The sequence below is a fragment of the Pinus tabuliformis genome, chromosome 2_1, assembly GCF_031772625.1.
Source record: "Pinus tabuliformis cultivar Carrire ecotype Pingquan chromosome 2_1, CPIR1, whole genome shotgun sequence".
Classification (NCBI taxonomy): Eukaryota; Viridiplantae; Streptophyta; class Pinopsida; order Pinales; family Pinaceae; genus Pinus; species Pinus tabuliformis.
Window position 1 is genome coordinate 170,930,747 of NC_142299.1, and position 6,000 is coordinate 170,936,746.

Below are 6,000 nucleotides of genomic sequence, written 5' to 3' on the forward strand. Positions count from 1 at the left end.
TTGGTATGCAAGAGGACAACCACAACTAGATTGAAGGATGGCTTCAAATGAATCAAGCATAACCTGAGCTAAAATCATAATAATTCTTTTTGAATACAAATGTAGAAATAATAAACCATATGGTGTCGACAACACGGTGCAAATAATTACAAACAATTCCATTTATTAGTTCGATGGTATATGCATGTCATACCAATCAAAAGGACAACAACCAAATAAGTGAAACTGTCAAAATGTTTTGAAAAAAAAGAGAAATAAACCCTATGCATTCAATAGAGAAGAGCTCTGCAATTGTTGAAGCTCAGAACTGTAAATTTGTTGCCATCACAGCCGTTGAGAGGCTCAGGAAGATGGTAGATGCCATTAGCCAGCAGTTGAGGGAAGTAAAAAATTTTGACAAAGGAAGTGAAGGTAGAAATAGAGTGCTAAGGACTTGGAGAGATAAGAAGGGTAAGTCAACGGAGGAAATGAATTCAGTTAGCAAGAATCTTGTGGAGAACAGAGGTAAGTAAAAATCCGATTCGTTTCTTTAATATGATGAGGGATTGTAGAGGAAATATCGAGATTCTTTTCACCGAGATCTTTCAATGGAACTGTCTATCATTTATTTTAGTTTGTTTATGCCACCAGTCACCAAACAGGGGCATTTAAAATGCAGTTAATTGGGCTAAGAAAATGATATGGAATACAGCTAAGTGGGACACGAATCAAGGGATTACGACACTTCAACAACAGTCAAGTATACTCCATGAAATCATCGAGTTTGTTAATAAAACAAAGTGTTTACACAATAAGTTTAATTTCATAGGCAGTGGGATTGATTACACAAGTAATGAACTGTGATATAGCTTCAGGTTAACATGTGATTTGCTAACGTAGGATAGAAAAAAATCAAAACAAATCTTGGCTGATAGATCAGATTTTCCACAAACAGGGTGTCTTATTGAAGTTTGATTCATGTTGAGTAATGAAACAAGAAGTTTAAGTGTAGTTTTGAAAACACATGGTTCACCAAGCTTAAAACAAGACGTTTTTAAAAACATGTGTTTTTCAGCGTGAATTGGGTAGTGTGACAGAGGAATGAGTTGTTGTTTGATTGCATAAAAGAACTCGATTTCTAAGAAGGTAGAGAAGGTGAATTTTTCATCTCAATAATTTGATTTCAATTTAAGAGAGAGTTAATCATTCCCAGAATTGATTTCTGAAAAGACAAAGTATAAATCAATTTTGATTTCTGAAAGAGCAATAAGTTCATATTTTTGAGGATTGGTTTCATCTCTTTGTCAAGGGCATCAAAAAAGAGGTAAGCAGGATATTGGAGAAGAATTTGAAGAGAAAAATTGATTTCAAATTTAATGATCATGAAATTTTATTCAGTCACATAAATGCATTTCGATTTTTGAAAGCCACTATTTTTAGTTGCTTTCTCTGAGCAAAATAAAATGAATTTTGAAAAAAGAAAACATGGGTTTTCTTCAGAATGAGCCTAATTAGGCTCTGTGTGGATAGTTTTCTCAAATTCATTTCTATTTGGGATATTTTTATGGTTCTTTCGACTTCTATTTTGCAGATTGCGTGGGTAAACAATGGCTAAATTGAAAGTGAATGCCTAGTCATAAAAAGGATTGACACAAGTTATTTTGTAGAGGAATTATACAAGAGGAAAATCCCATGCATAAGTAAAAGAAGCTTTGATTTGATCGATTGGTGTTTCCTCTATGTCTGTGCAACATTACAAGATTGACTTCTTTTAGTGAAATGTGATGGCAAATGGATATTGGCTCCTTTAAGTAAAGTTGTTGATATTGCTAATTTGAGAGGGATATGAATCATGTGTCAGAATGTATTACAAAATTCAAGTTTTATTTGTTGTCTTCTCTAAAGTTGCTCATCTAGAATGATTTATTAGTGTTTTATCATCAGAGGAGGAATAGTGTAAAGTTTTTGTATTTGTATGTTGATGGTGAAACCTCATCACACATCAGAGACATTTTTGTTCCCATCACTCCAGAATACATAGCCCAAGACACAAGTTTGCCACTGATAGGTGAAGAATACTACAAAGGACAACATTTCAAAGAGAAGGGATGAATTTTTATTTTTATTTTAGAAAAACATAGAAAAGGAAAAGAGAAAAAGTACATGAATGCATAGATATACTTTTACAGGTAGCTCAAGAGAAAGCTTCATCTTCAAGGGTCAAAGCCACAGGTACATTAGCAAGCCAGTTAGCATATAGAAGTAAAAGGTCAAAAGGAAGAAACAAGCATGAGCACATGCTTGAAGATCAACAAGGGGGAGATGTTGGCCCTCAGTTTTGGTCCATTTTTTCTTAAGGAAACTTACTTAATCCTTATATTTTCCATCCATTTTCCATCACATCCATCTCATTTTGATGTATTTTATGCATATTCAGGTATTTAATTTTAATTTTTCAATTTCTAGAAGTTTTTATGAAAATTGAGTTTCAAGTGCAATTTTGGACAGAATCAGAAATTCCCGTAATAGCTATGTGGATGACATATTTGCAGGACACTTGGGCTCGAGCTAGATACATGAATGGAAAGTTTGGGAACTAGGACTGAACTAATTCCAATTGGTTCATTCAAAACAAACAAAATCAGGCCTAGTCAAGGCTGGTCAACACATGAGTAGTCATCTAGAAAATCCCTAGGAAATAGGGAAGTTTTATGATTTCATGGGATTGTCCATATTTCTAGTGATAGATTGGATGGATTCAACTTGGATAGATGGCTATGAATAGATATAGTAGTTAGAGAGACTTTAGACCAGTTTGTTTCATAAACTTCTATTTAAGCTAAGACTTTGAAGGCTTACGAGATGTAATTTTTATATAACTTTATGCTGAGACATTTGAGTATTGGAGATTAATTAGAGGAACTTGCTCTACTTTCATTTTTTTGTTCATTAGTGTGGATGAGTACTTGAAGTTTCAACATTTGATAGTAGCCTCAAGTTTGCAAGGCAATGGTGGAGGGCCCCCACTCCAAGCTAAGTACACTTCATTGTTAAACTAGATTAATTTTCATGAACTAGTTGCTTTAGATTTGTTTACTTGTTTTGTTTCAGATTTGCTTATTTGAATTAATGTGTGATGATTGTTGAATGGATATTGGTTTAATTCTAATCGACATATGAAGGGACACACATGAATTTAAGTTAAATTCCCCTTCTATTTGATGTTGAACTAAAACTGAATTTCATTCTCCTTTTCTTATTTTAAGTTATTTATGCATTTCTGGTTTGAAGCAATGGTGATTATGATAGAGTAGAATTGTGATGAAGGATAATCTAGTCCTCCTTAGTTAGGAACCTCTTCTTTTACATCTTCTGCATCATAAACCATTGTTAATTAGTGATTTGGATTTATCTTCATGAAAGTAGTATTGTAGGGAAGGACAACCTGGTTCTCCTAAGTTAGGAGCCTCATCCCTCACATATTACATAAGTGAATTAGAAATTGTTAAAATAGGTTTATATTTGTAATATGTACTTCCTTAAATCTTCAAATCTTATCTTCTAAGCTTAGCTACATCTGATATCCATACATTGTGGACTTGCCTCCAAGTTTTACAAACCCGGATTGATAATTAAATACTTGTGTTAATTTGTGTTAATAAATTAGCCCAACAATCTTCTGGTTCCAGCACTGACATAGATTGTGAGTTTTGTGATTAGATTATCCCTATGGTAGAAGCAAACTTTGCCGAAGAAGAGAATGATAGTAAGTGTGATCAAGCTATAAAGAATAATTCTGAAGACAGATAGATCAACCACCTTAATCATGCTGAAGAAAACAATGGTTATGTTTCTCAGTCCAAAGTCTTTCCTGGATCTGAAGGAGTGGACTACTTTGTATATGATAATATTTTCAACAATACAACCTTCCCAAAGCTCATAACACAACACTTGCACTCAGAGTTAGAGCTAAGTAGCACGGGAAATTTATTTCTCCATGCTAGTAATGAGACACGTGCTAAAATTGGATGAGACAGTGGTCTGCAGTTTGAAAATGATAGCAAAGAGAGGGAACAAATTTATTCCCACAGCATAGGTAACATTAGAAAATATTCTCCTGTGCATTTCATATACTTGTGAAGAGAAGATTTTTAACTATGAGGTTCTTGATACCTTCCCTATGAACTGGGCCACTTTGGTTGTAAATGAGCCACCATCCACCATTGTTGCACATGATTTACCAATCTCATCCTATGAAGAAAAGGATGCCAAACTCTTTGTTTCACTTTGCATTAAAATAGAAACTAGATTCCAAGCTGTTATAGATATTTTTGGGTCCTGCGACTCCAAGCGACAAATATCCATAATTCAAGGGATTCCTAGTCCCTAAAGATGTTGTTTCAACCCCTAAAGGAGAAAGGTTAAAGGATTACAGCTCCTCCCAGAAAGTCCTTCTGAAAAACCACTCAAAACAGGTCAATTCAGGATAAGAGCACTTGCTCCATGGTCTGCCTGCGTTTAAGAGCAGGTAGATACACTGTGCACCTGTGTTTAAGAGCAGGTAGCCCTTCTACAGGGTGCGCTGGGCGGGAAAGTGACAAATGGCAGTGTTGGTTTGCGAGGTGGAAAGTCTTGGAATCTTCCATAACTCTCTCCTGTGACACTTGCTACTCAGAATTTGACCTTGGATGAGTCATAGATGCTCATTCACCAAGTGGAAGCATGGATTATCAGTTGGAGGACACTAATCACAATCAAAGAAGCTGACTCATGACCTTGTCAAATGGCTATAAATGGATCCCTTTCCATGAGATCTAGAGGTTGGAATTTTGGCTTATTGCAAGGAAGTGCTGATAGTTTCTTGAGGAGATTTTTGAGCTTGTTGGGTGATTGCTTTTGTATGAGGTTCTAAGAGAACTCTTTCATGTCAAGAGGATGATGCTGGGTCGGAGCAGCTGCTTGTAACTCTCTTGACTTATTTGATCAATAAAGCTATTCTTGTTCCTTCCATTTACTTGTGCATTATGTGTTTATGCTTATACATGTGAATGGCTAATCTACACTGACCCTAGATTGCTTATATGATAGATCTTTGTTCTTTCATAGTATCTGGTTGCTTTGATTTCGCAGATATTCCTAAAAGCTGGGCATAGAAGCGGACAAGAACCGAACGGCTACAAGAAGGAGGAAGATTCAAGTAAGGAGTTCAAACGGAAGACACAGGTTGGCCCCTTCTCTCTTCTTCTATCTATTCATATAAAAGGAAATCAAGTTAGAATTTATTGTGTTTTTGTTTCTAAGGTACTACCATTCCTTAGTGGGATAGAGTAGATCTGTGTGGACACTAATCCCTGTAACAAAAATGGTGACTCCACTGGGGAGAACTTGCTTATAGTTTGTTTGTCTATTTGTTGTTGTTTATCTTATAAACACATAGACGGAGTCTGAAGATTAGCTAGATAGCCTTCGAACTGCATTCGTTTTACGAATGCATAGTAGATCAAAGCTACTTCAGTCGATCTCCGGGATGTTTATGATTTGAACAATCAATCTACAAACTCTCTATTTTGTTCTCTTTATGGTAGCTTAGAACCTTCATTTCAGATCTCCCTTATTTATCAAGCTTACTGATCTTTTACACTGCTTAAAATACTAAACTAAACTGAAATTAGTGACCCGGAGCCAGTCAAAAGTCTCGTCACTGAGCCAGCGCAGGTTCTGAATTGACCACCTGCTCTTAAGCGCAGTTCCCGAAGGGACTGCCTGCTCTTAAGCGCAGGTAGCCTGTGTAACAGGTGCGCTAGACTGTTGGAGCCTTTTGCCACTGATTTTGGCCCCCAGTTTCACTTCCTTCAGTTTTATTCTCTGTTTTGCAGCCTTAGATCAGTGTCCCTCTGTTCAGAAACATCTTTTCCTTGCATAAATTCCAACCCCAAATGTGCAAAGGACTGTTAGTGTTTTTCATTGTATTTTTATCATTTTCAGTCTCTCTTTCACAAAAAGTAGTTTAATCAAGCTATC